Source organism: Limanda limanda, chromosome 9, assembly GCF_963576545.1.
Source record: "Limanda limanda chromosome 9, fLimLim1.1, whole genome shotgun sequence".
Taxonomy (NCBI): Eukaryota; Metazoa; Chordata; class Actinopteri; order Pleuronectiformes; family Pleuronectidae; genus Limanda; species Limanda limanda.
This window is the reverse complement of record NC_083644.1, coordinates 29211073-29224895: the sequence shown is the minus strand read 5'-3', so window position 1 is coordinate 29224895 and position 13823 is coordinate 29211073.

The following is a 13823-nucleotide window of genomic DNA, read 5'->3' as shown; positions in this document are numbered from 1 at the left end:
GAGTTCATAATTAATAATTAATTATACAATATATAAATATGTACCTTTGATTTTCCTTTTGTTTAGCCAGAGCTTTGAGTCTTTTGATATAGTCTGTGTTGAAAAAAAAGTGTTAACTTACAAATGTGAAAACCCAATAAAACAGTGTGAACAGATTGTTACAATACCACTTCTGCTGTGATGATAAAGCTCAACTGGATTCAGTTCCATCAATTTTGATTTAGCAAGTTAGAAAAACTGTAAGAATTGTTTTCATACAGATCAGTTGATCGAATGTTGATATATTTCATCTTGATTTGCTGCAGTTAAAGTTTTCATTGTGGTTGAATCTTAAAGTTTTTTTATAAACAAGGAAGTACTTTATACTTCAGTATGATACACAGACAGTCTAAGTGCCTCAGTGCTTAAGAGAGAATATCAGAATTCATTATCAGTGAGTAACGAGTCAATTTCAGAAACTGAACATGTAGACTATAATTCAATTATCCTCAGTGTTTTAGCATAATTAACGTTCTGTTACATGTCAATCATATTACAAATAAATTCTAGACAACATATGACATTAAAATCAATTTTCTAATGTTTTTAATAAATGAACTGTTTTTTTGCTGCAACAGTTTCGCATTTCAGTGTTAACTTTCTTTAATCTCTTTGTATCCACTCAGAATCAACGTGCATTCTTCGTCTGTATAATCCTTCGCACAGGTTTGCGCTGTCAAGCACACCCATTTTCTGGAAGCAGAAGTGCACTCTCACATACGCAGAGTCAGTTAACACAGACTTAACTGAACAACATCTTAACCAGCTTTGTAGTACTGTTCCACACCAAGTTACTGAACCGAGGTTTGTCAACCCAGACTTTCTTTGTAAACCCCAAGTTAAATCAGAGTAGGTTGAACCAGCTTCGTAGTACAGGCCCCTGGTAACAAGTGGTCTTGTTTGTCCCAATAATCAAGGCGGTTCTTACTTATAGAGAAGCAACGTTTTGGTGCCACTCTGGAACCCTTTCTCTGGCAGAAGGACTAGTTCTAGATTAGGCACTGGCTATAAACTGACCCTTGCTGAGAGAGAGTGAGCCTCCCCTGCACCCTCCATTAAATACCAGGGCAGGGCCACAATGATCAGATCTGCAACACCTCAGAGCAAAGAGTAAAGGGGAGGGAAGAACAGGATGGTTGTAGCCAGGGAGCGCGTAACAGTGATGGCCAAATGCTAAACATATAATTATTTATTTATTTATATATTTTTGGGGTTTGTTTTCCTAATTTCAAAAAATATATACCTTGAGTAACGCATTTCTGTCTCCTGAGTTATCCTTAAGTAATGCTGCTTACAATTACTGTGTTTCTTTCCATAACACATGACACTATCCCATGTTATTAAATGGATTTATATTTACATAGCACTTTTCTAGTCTGATGAAAACCACTCAAAGTGCTTTACAGTACAGTTTCACATTCACCCATTCACACACACATTCATACAGTGCACTTACTTGCAGCACTTTGTTATTCTATGGGGGGCTAATGAGGGTTCAGCATCTTGCCCAAGGACACTTTGGCATGCAGATGGTTCAGACTGGGGATCGAACCGCCGACCTTCAGTTTGGAGGACGACCACTCTACCCCTCAGCCACAGCCGCCCTTATTAAGCATTGTATAGAATAAAATATCGTCCAGCAAGTTGGTAAAATTAAAAATTGTTTGTAATTCTCACAGGCACTTTTAGATAAATTATCAAAATGCATATAATGTGTCAATACCCTAACTATACACTATAACCATACACTTGCCACTCGCCACCTGGGTCCCATTGAGACAGCTCCCCCGCCACCATTTAATTCAGGTTAGACTTGCCATAGAGAGTTTGGTTCTGTCATTCTGTGAATTTGTTTTCAAGATGTTTGAGGTAAAAAAAAAAAAAAAAAGGTTTCACGATTCCACTTATTCCGGTTTTGGACAGGATCTGTTACACCGCAGCATCCTTGACAGGCTACTACACATCTTTGTAGTGCTATTGCAAGTTGTATTTTCAATTATTCCTGCATAATATACACACACTATCTGAACTGTGTAGTTTGATCAGGGATGAAAGGGAATGTGTTGTAGGGGAAAAATAAAGTGTGGTGGAAAACTATTTTGTAGTTAAAAATTACCTGAACTGTTTGTAACCCGTAACCTGTATTAACTTTCTATTACCTTTAGGACCTTTCTATTACTTATTGACCGTCCAAGGACTTATGCGCTATCTTCAAAGGAAAATTATGCAAATTAGTTTCCTGTGTCTTAATTCCTGTCTCAAACTGCAACTACAGAACTCGTCTGAACTGGCTCAGACAAACAGCCTTAGTTATCCTATATATAGGATGCTTGCATTTTACTGTTCTCAATCAACACTCTGAGATTCCTGTGACCCCTATTAAAATACACAAAGACAAATTTGATATTCAAGCCTCTTGTAGTTTCAGATTTCCATCAGTGTACAAGGTTTGGAATCAAACCATCAGATCCAAAAAATGCAGACCACACAGTGTCCAAAGCTATAGTTCAGCCCAGAGTACCATATCTTCTTGAAATGCCTTTATCTGTCAACTTTGGCAAGATTGTCGAGACAAACGGGACACAGAAGACTGTCAAAGAACAACATGTAAATGGTAAATGGTTTCTGTATTTATATAGCGCTTTTCTAGTCTTAATGACAACTAAAAGCTCTTTACAGTACTGTTTTAAATATACCCATTCATACAGTGCAGCTATTAGCAGCACTTTGTTGTTCCATCAGGGGCAATTCGGGGTTCAGCATCTTGCCCCAGCACACTTCGGCGTGCAGATGGGAAGACTGGGGATTGAACTGCCGACTGTCAGGTTGGAGGACGACCGCTCTACCCCTCAGCCACAGCCGCCCTATGTCCCTTTCTCTTTTCAGTGGAAAATTTGATTGAGCAACCAGCTGAAGGCTTGACAGTCTATAGGCTCTGTGCGACACTGCCCCGGGACACCAATGGGAAGCCTCCATGCTCACTGAAGCAGAACAATCACAGCCACATTTCTTTGCTGCTGTGCACAGCTGTAAATTACTTGTCTCACTAAATTCCCAAAACAGAATTAGGTGTTTGGTTCAGCCGCAGCTTCCAGTAGGAGATACTGAACCCCAATTTGCCCCCTAGCAAAAGTGCTGCCCATAGATGTGCTGCATAAGTGTGTGTGTGTAAATTAATGATGATAGAACTGTACTGTAAGTCACTTTGAGTGGTTATCAAGACTTTAAATACAGACCATTTAGCATTCACCTTATTTCACCTCTGTCAGACTGGTTGTTATGATAAGTATAAGATATTTATAGATGTAATGATGTTATTAATGATAGCAGCTACAGTTTATAATAATAATAATAATTGTCGTTGTGAATGTGGAGAAGTGTCAGATCTGGATCCTGCAGCAAAGAGTTAGATCTGCAGAATGAGAGAGTGAGAGAGAGAGAGAGCACAAACTATAAGAGGCAAAAACACAAAAGTCATTCAGATGTGAGTTCTGGAGTCTGCTTATCAGTTAGAAAAATAAATACATTATATTTGCATTTCCCTGAACAAAACCGAGCTGACAAAATGACAGTGTTTTTAGGTAATACAACATTATTAAGTATCATTAATTTAATTTTTAAGCCATATTAGACAACAACTAAAGACAGCGAGGTAACACATCTCACAACAATGGAAGATTGCAACATTATTATTGATAACACCACAAAGGTCTTCCTATTATTATTGCCATTATACTAACCTGTCTGACAATGCCTAAATACAACAGTTCTAGAAAGTCCCCTTCTGTCCAACCTCATTCTCATCTTGTCATGGATTTGGGGAAGCAGTAAGCAGTAGGACCCAAAGGTAGAGTATAAACAAAATAGTAATTTTTTAAAGCACTAAAGGGGAAAACTGGATAAACACTAAACTCACGGGAGAAAAATTTAGGAGAAAACACAGGAGGCTTACAAGGGGAATGCAGAGTTGCAGAGGCCCAGGAGGACAGGAGACAGAGAACACAGGAGATCAGGACACGAGAGGAAGGCATGACAGCAGGACCCGAGAACCGGACACGACATCACCTTTTTACGACAAACAATCCGACAAAGGACAAAGGGGAGCACAGAGACTTATATACACAAGGAAGGCAGGGGCAATTGAACACATGTGTAACACATGAGGACTGGGGCAGACAATCACAGAACAGGAACTGAAGAACACACACAAGGAGCAGGACCTACAAAATAAAACAGGAAACAGAAAACACTGTTAACAAAGAGGCTTAAAAATACAAACTAAAATGCTAGACCGTGATTCATCTCTTTCCTGTTATAACAAATCTGGTTCTGTTGGGGCTTTCTCTTACTATTATATTGTTATCTTTCCATTTCCAGTAATTCTTGCTGGATAGCAAAATGTATTTTGTTTTGCCTGCACCTTATAGAAAAGGGGGATAATGATATGTTTTGAATAACCAGGTAGATCTCTATTTTTAGATATAGACAGGCTCTCCAGTGCTGTTCACATGGCTCTGCATGGTTAGATTTCACCACATTGTGCTTTGAGTCAAAGATGCGTTTATGCCATCTGTCATTGGAAGTATCTCGAGAAATGCTCTAGTATGTCTAATATTAGATGCCTTTCTCAGCATACATCACTTCAGTGGCTGAATCCTGGGGGAGACCATCTGGTGACTTGTTGTAGGATTTGTACAACAGGAGGTGGATGAGGGCTGGTGCAGCCTGAACACGACCCAACATTATTCCTCCACAACATGCATGTTGTACTTAAAGAACTATTGAATATTGCTGAGCGAGTACACCATTATCTGTATCTGTTCAACCAACTAAATTGTCTGTATCCGTACTTGGGCGTGGGCGGAGCTTACACTGGAAGTGAGCGAGACTTAACCAGAGGTTGGTATGACATGGATAGGGGTTGAAAAGCTATTTATAGAACAGCCTTGGATCAATGTTTTTAATCACAGAAGTAAGAGAACTATTCAGAACCAGTTTTGTATATACTTCACTGAATAAAGTTCAGTGAATCAATGAAGACAAGACATGCAATATTATATAGATGCTTTGTGATATATTGTCGGTAATATATATATATATTGTTGGATTTTTATCCTAATGGAAGAGGAACTTTCTCTTTGACACAATGTCTAATCTGCAAATACTTCCAGAAGTGATGCCATGTATCCAAATATAATGTTTCCCTCATTTTGTTGTAAGAAATAAACTCTCCATCTTCAAATAGATCATCAATTGAGCCCAATAAATTGTCTGTTTACCCCTTTTTATTCTGGAATTGTGCCATACTGACTTTTTAGTATAATGAGAAATCTTATATATATATATATTTTTTGTGTAGTTCTTTTGTGTACAGTTGTTTAATGTATTAGAATAGGATTCATCATGTTATTATTTTCCTCATATTTTGTGGTTTATGCTAAAGCTGCATTCGATTTTTATAGGAAAGGTAAGTTCTTATTCAACCAGGACCCACTTCTCTGTGGAATGCCTTTAGGTACCCTTCCAATTAAATCATATATCTGTGAATATCTTTTTTAAGTGTAGCTTACTCCAGTTACCCAAATTTATTTTAATTCTTTCATATTAGTAATCAGAATTTCCTCAACATCTGGGTTTAATTTTATCCCTAAATATTTCATACCCGTCGGAAACCTTTTAAAAATTAGAGATAATAGTAATTTAGGGGAAAAAGTTCAAGACACCGGGATAGCTTCCAACTTATGCCAATTCACACAGTAACAGGACACTTTAGAATATACATTGATAACTTCTTACAACACTGATATAGAGTTGGATGGATCCCGATTTAGAATGTCATCCACATAAAGAAATAGTTTATGTTAAAGCTTTCGGGGAGCCATATTGAAATGCCTCTTGGAGAACTTCTGTAAGTATTTGACAAAGAATATCAACATATTTTTAATAACATTATACTGGGAAGCCATCTTCACCAGGTGACTTCCCAGTTTTCCTACCCATAATAGCAGTTCTTACTTCAGCTTCTTTTACGAGCATGTCTAAACCACTCTTGTCCTTTTGAAAGAACTATGGTTATTTCACCTTCTGGGAAAAATAATTAAAATCCTCATCGCAAGTTTTACCCATAGATGTATACAGGTCTTCATAACATATTTTGAAAACTATATTAATCCCTTTAGATGATGGTACCACGGTATCCTCTTTTCTAATTGCTGAGATAGTGTTGTTTACATCCTGACATTTGAGCTGTCTTCCTAGAAGTCTTCCTGGCTTTTCACCGTTCTCATAAAAAATAGTTTTGAGCCTGAATAATGACTATTCTGCATTTTTATCATATATTTGGTGTAATTGAAATTTTAGTTGACTAATCTTTCTAAATTAATCCTCATCATATTTTTCTGCCAGATGTTTCTTCAGTTTACTTATTTCCTTTTCCAGTATTTGTACTTTCTTTTACTTTCTTTTTTCTTCCATGAACTGTAAGCAATGAATTTTCTTCTGATGCATTTAGTGCATCCCAAACAGTAGCTGATCTTTCTGTTGTCCCCTTATTCAAGTATAAAAATTGTTTAATAGCCTCACCAAGTTGTGCAGCAAATCGCTCATCTTGTAGGCGACTTGTATTTAGTCTCTATCTTCCGAGTTTACCTTTAATATCATGCAAATCAATATGTAATTCAACTAGTGCGTGATCTGTTGTTGCTATAACAACTGTACTGCTATACTGCTCCTTTTGCTCCTAATGTTAAACTGTTCTGTGACCGACAGATTTTTTTCCACTCGCTGTACGATTCTCATATCTGTCTTCTTTGAAAAGAAAACTGAGATGACACTAACGTTGTATCCTATCGTCCATTAAGTCTGCTAAACAGCGATCAAAAGATTATTGCAAAAGTGCTGATGAACAGATTAAACAAGCATATTGGTACATTAGTTCGATGGGACTAAATTGGTTTTTATTCCCAATTGATGCCCTCTGTCAGCGCTTCCTGAATATTATGTATTCCTTTAAGCTACAATACTCTGCTATTATTTAATTAGATGTATTAGATGATAGATAAATTGAGACGTCTGCCCCTCTCCCTAATAGGACATGTTAATATTATCAAAATGGTAGTACTTCCAAAATTAATCTTTTTAGAAATTTACAGATTTATCTCACATCCTCCTTCTTTAAGACAATAGACTATCATTATGCCCTTTATCTGGTCCAACAAAGGCCCTGGCATTTCCAAGTCACTACTACAGAAACCCACAGCTGAGGGTGGCCTGGGCATCCTTGTCTCTAGACATTATTATTGAGCCTGCAATGGCAGAGCATTGGTTTTCTGAGACCAGGCTCCAGCTGAGCACAAGCACGGGAGTGACATGCGTAAAGGGCCCATTCTAGGGTAAAGAAAACAACAATTTGTGCAATTTACATGTAAAACAACACTTGGATTATTATGTATTCACCTTCTGCCAATAGATCCCTTTCACCTAAATCGTACACACTGAACCTCTTACACCTCTTTAGCAGCCATTTTATTCTCTAAACAAAATCTCCACATTACTCTAAAAGATGACTTTCTTTTAACACAATTGATTTAAGATTTTATGGCCAATTAAGGGTATGCTGAGCCTCTCAGATTTGTTTGTTTTCGCTCCTATAAGTCATATCTCCTGCTTTAAGCCAGGTTTAACAGATGCTTATTTTCACATTGGTTAGACAAGGGTCAAAGCATGCTCTATTAATGGAAGGCTACAACTCATTCAATTCAAAGTTATGCATCGTATGCATTCTCCAAGACTAAACTACAATTATTTTCCTCTGTCTGTGATAAGTGCAGTCTGAGTCCAGTGACGGCACCCTGGCACATCTTTTCTGATCCTTCCCCAAGCTTATGAGTTTTTGGGATTACATCGTTTTCATTACAGAAAGACATATACAGTGGACTGTTAATTCCTAATCTCTCTGTGATTTTAAAGCTGCTCCAATGATGTCCTGACTCTTCCATTGGCCTCAAAGCAAGCCTTCATGTTCGATATGATGATGGCTAAAAGCGTTGTTCTGAGAGAGTGGATATGTGATTCTCCTCCTTTCATATTTACTGTATACCCAGAAGAAATAAGCTAAACTTCGTCAAGTTCACAATTTAAGTTTCTTAGGATCTGAGAAACCTTCATTGAACCTGCTTGCAGGGAGAGGTGGCAGTCTCAGAATTTAATATAGCCCACTTTTGGACAATATGGACTGACATCCAAGATCATCTTTTGCATTTCCTTCGTTGGCTCTGTCTCTGTTCTTCTTTGTGTTTGACCTTGTCCTGTTTATCTGTTTTAATTGTAAAGTTAAAATTCTATAAATAAAAACTCTTGAGACCATTTCAGTTTCCTGCTATTTAATCCAACAGAGTTTGAATGAATTTAAAGATGTATTGTGTGTGTGTGTGTGTGTGTGTGTGTGTGTGTGTGTGTGTGTGTGTGTGTGTGTGCGTGTGTGTGTGTGTGTAAATAAAACAAACAACGAGTCTATTGATACCAGCTCAAACATAATAAACCTAATTACCACCATAGTAAACCTAGTTATCAGCAACAGCCACAGTAGCGTTTTGCTTAACATCAATGCACAAGCTAAAAAACACAAGCAAACAAGAAAATCAAACATCCTAGTCACAATGATTAAGGTGTGTTCAAACCGAATTTGGTGCGAAGTTGACGAGCGTCAAGATTGCATACCAAGTTAATATAAAGACGAATTTGACGAGAGCACAGGTTCATTGCAGCAGTTGTATTTACTTCAGCCAGTACATCCTCCCTCCCGCTGATGTTTGAATTAAGTCAAAATAGTCTTTATCTAAGGGAATAATTTAAATCAAACTGTTCAAGTCTGCATCCCTGTAGCTTTTAACCAGTCAAAATAATATTTGCACTGTTGAACACATCATTTCATAATCGGCAATATGCTACAGAGTGCTTGGACGTCACTGACAGCCCATACTTCGCTGTAGGGGTTCCCGGAAACAGCCGAGCATTGCCGACAACTCCCGAAAGAGTTTGCCGACAGTGTTGGGGATGCTGCTCTGTCAGGGAGGAGCAGCGGACGGCCATGGGGCAGACGGATAGCACTGTCACACCGTGCACTGTCCGATATACAGACTGAAAAGCAGCCCAGAAGAACATTAGCGGACATTCCTCACGGTGCTTAACGGACCATTATCCTGTTAACCGCGGAGGATTAGAGCAAGTGGACTGCAGGAACAGAGCGACTCTGAGATTAGCTGTGAGGGGGACCTCTCTGCGCTACAGCATCTTCCAGGGTATACACACGCCCACAGAAGCCCAGAAAATGGTGAGTTACAAACATGGCTTAGTGATTGCTTCGTTATGTCAGCTGTCAGAGATGCAGCGCTGTGTGGGGATGATGTTAGAGTAACGACCTGCACGCTCAACTTTGAATATCCAACTCCGTCAACCCGCACTTCCATCTGACAGAACACGACGCTCATTTCTGTCCAACTTTACAATAAAATAGTCATAAAATAAATCAACTATTAAATCAATTCATCGTTTGCTTATTAGACAGTTTACGCTACATATATTTGTCACGTAGCGTAATTTTAGCCCAAATGTTATTGTTGCACAGTTCGACATGACCTAACAACTGAGAGATGATGCTTAGTAAATAGATGCACGTCAACTTTTGTAAGCAAATTTTGTCAATGTGCAGATAATATACTGGAACAGTTATAAAATGACTCACAAACTCAGAATAACTCTCGTTTGAGATGGCTAAAGATGCATAATTTCCGCACATTTTGAAATGCTGTTTGGCCTGAGCATCTTACATGAGAGAAGATCAATGCAGTTGCCCATGTTCTTTTATATAATTTCGCATTTCTGGATCATTGTGCAACACATACATAATCATGTATTAGTTTAGTTTTTCTTTGGTAAGACACAAGTGCCATTGCGTGCTCAGACTCACTGCAGTCAGTGTGAGTGCGGTGCCTCGTTCTCATTAGGAACCACTCTGAGATTCATGAAAACCACGTCGCTGCTTTGATGCATTTATTCAAACATGTGTATGTGAGCTTTTGGGGAAATAGTGCGACATTCGCATATTATAATTTAGAACACCCGCAACACATCTGCTAAATGGTATTTTTTATTGTGTATAATATACACAAGGGGATGCATATATGTCAGCGGGCAAAGCGCACGATTGCAACATTTTTGTGCTTTCATCTTTTTGGCACTGTATTAGAATAACACAAAAAACAGTGAAGAAGCCAAGATGGTAATAAGTTAAAAGCAGCATCTTCCATTTCTCTTCTGTTAAACAAGATTAACTGGGACGTTAGCTTTTAGACAAATCAAAGCATGGAGCTGGGCTGGGTAACCATGACCAGACTCAGCTCCTGCTAAGTTCTACTGTAAGCAATGATTTAAATGCAATATATATGCTTATAACAGGCATACACCATATCTTATTCCTCTCCTTATGTGATGAGTTGCAGGTCTAAAGAATGTTATTGGATTACACATGTTAATGTACTGTACTTTAGATTGTTTCAATCAGAGTATGATTTTGCTTCATAGTTTTACTTGCATACAGTATAAAGCTGAACCCAAGACAGCATTTAAAGGTCATAGTTAAATATGACAACATAAATATAAACTTTTCACAAGTAAGTGTCATTTATTTAGGTAAAATGAGGATCCAGTGTTTATAAAAAACATCAACAACAAAAACAGAAAAAGGCATTACAAAAACTCAGTATGTATTCTTTCTACAGTATATTCTTTCTTCAGACTATGATCCTATTATCCTAGAACTAGAAGAGGAAGTGGTTGGCCCCAGCCAGAGAACATATTTTATGATATTAAAAAGCTAAAATACATCAATTTAATTTCATGACTAATTCAGAGCAACTTTTAATTGTATACGCTCATTGTTTATCGACCCTTGAGAATCTCTTTATGCTTGCATGTTTCTTTTGTAAAATAAATTTCTGATGTTGATTATTATTAAATCAATGAGGTATACTACTTATAAGACAAATCACTAGTTCACAAAGCTAGGTTATTTTGATAGACAGCTATCTTGATGGTTTTGTTTACACACATTACACTGCTACCAAGAAGCTCTCCACATCAGTCTACCAACTGCCTGCCACGAACAACAAAAGTCTTTAATTCATAAGTGTCTGTAGGTTCTGTCAAGTTAGCAGGTTAACATCATAAATGGTGGACTAGTGGCAGAAACTTGGACTATGGGCAGAAAAGGTCTCTGGTTCGACTCCACGGAGAAACAACAAAAAGACGAACCTGGATTGATCTGTCCAAAAATCCAAGAGGATTCTCCCTACCCTGTCTAGTGCCCCTGAGCAAGGCACCTTACTCTCCCAACATCTGCTCCCCGGGCGCCGTACATGGCTGCCCACAGCTCTGTGTGTGTCCTGCACCAGATGGGTTAAAAGCAGAGGTTAAATTTCCCTCCTTGCATGAGTGTGCTTGTGCATGTCTGTGCATGTGTTTGGGACAAATAAATGTATCTTAATCTTAATCTATAAGAATTATGGCACTGTCCCCTAATAGAAGATTTTTGGGGTAAAATAAGTGTTTTCAATTTCTTGAAATATACTTATATAAAAAAGAACCCCAAAATATTTTGGGTCAGGCTGATTCAGCTAATTTACATCTCTCTCTTCTTTCTAATCTTGCCTCTTCTTCCTAAATTAAAGTTATCAACTTGACTGAAATGTTTCATATTTATGTCCCTATTGATTTCCATAAAATTCTGATAAGATTGTCTGCATCACAAAACGGGGAGTGCCTGTTTCATTGATTACAAGGCCCTCTCTGCTGTTAGGGAGCTGGAGTTAACTAATTACTAGTATCAGCAGTGATGAATTACTTTCCTCCTGAAAAATCTCTGGATATCCCATTTTGTCACGGTGGCAATCTCATGTTGATAACAGGTGCGAGCAGCAATGTATGATGGACTCCATGCAGTGGAGTGCATCATCCATTCTGTTTGACATTGCTGTCAGTTCACCTGGACTTGACCCAGCCCTAATGAGGTTAGATGGAGAATAGATAACGAGTGAGGCATACAGAGTGAAAGAGTGTAAACCGTTCAAACGTATTGTGATTTTAGAAGATAGGTTTTTTGATTGTCCAGTTTTTGAGATGATTGTAAAAAAATGGAGAAAAAGAGTGCAATTGTTACTCTGTAGTAGTGTACTTATTATTGGATAGCATCATCTCAACATGTTTTCTTTATATATTTTCAGTACAGGTGTAAATACGTTGATTGTGTATCTTCACTAAGAAATTAATTTTTTTAATGGCTCTAGCGTGGGTGGACACTTCAAGACATGTTTCCCACTCTGAGGGATTTTAAATCTTGAATGCAAACAACATGACTGAAAACTGAAAACAAAATGTTAACTTTACTTTAAACAGCTATCAAAATATTTTTAAGATTTAAAAACGCAATCTGAAGATTCTTAGAAATTCTTCTTTTAATTCTGGCTGTGACTGATTTTCTCTCTTTGCTGTTTTGATACTATCTGTTCCGCCTTCTACATTACTCTCTTTCTCTCTCTCTCTCTCTCTCTCTCTCTCTCTCTCTCTCTCTCTCTCTCTCTCTCTCTCTCTCTCTCTCTCTAAATATATATATATATCAGATTGAAATTATCCAAACCTTTGAAACAATTTTCCTCAGAAATTTGAAGACTGTGTTGACACATGGTTGTAACACAAGAAATATTAAGAATTAGAATACTCTAAAACTATAACACTTATTTGACCCTGAGTGACGGTGTTGACAAAAAGTTGTGATCCAACTTTGAAACTAGATGAAATATGCATGTGTCATTGAAAAACAACTTTGTTCTGTGATGAGGTAACATACGTTTTTCCTCTTATGAAACAAGTACTTTTTAATCATTAAAATTGTTTTAATGCATTTAATGCCTTCTCTGTGGACATGCTGTTTTAGATGTAGTGGAAAGACAGTGTCATAAATCAAACAAAGAAAAAATTATTTAAAAAAACCCAGATGTGTTTATTGGCTCAAATATGAATGAGAATGATCCATGAGACAGTTTTACATGGAAGGAGTTACGCTACTTCTTACTAATTATTAATTAGCTGTAACTGAATATTTGAAAACAACATCCAAATAATAATGAATATTCAGGGTAGAATATTGTTTTTTCATGTGTTATGCTCTTTTCTCACATCATTTTTTATTTGACATACAACAAATAGGAGCTCCAAACCTTTCTTTAGCAAATCCTCGATGAAAGTAATGCCATACTCTTCTCCGCTCTTTCTTTTACTCCATATATTCTGATATTGTCACAGTGTGAACATCCTTCAAAAGTCAGTCATTTTTGCTTCTGTTTGCAACTGAAGCTTCATACATGTACAAGTACATATTTCCAAAAATAGCTTTGCCGATTCTAATGCAGGTGAATCAATGACATTTGAAATTGAAAAGCTTGGATGCTCTGCATTATTTCATGATTAAATCAAAAGCACTACTACTAGTAGTGGTCTGTATGCAACCCTGCCAGGATGCTTTGCATTTTACCAGTGGAGCAGGTAAGTTCAGTAACTTCGCTGCTAAACGCTTGATAAATCAAGTTCATCGTGTATTTTCAAAGAGTGGGGATTTTGAAAATACAGGCTCGAATGAAATACAAAATGTTACAAGGACCTGTGCCTATCACATTGCTTCAAAATGACAACAAACTATACCACTCTTGATAAAATTGTGTGAGTGGCATGTT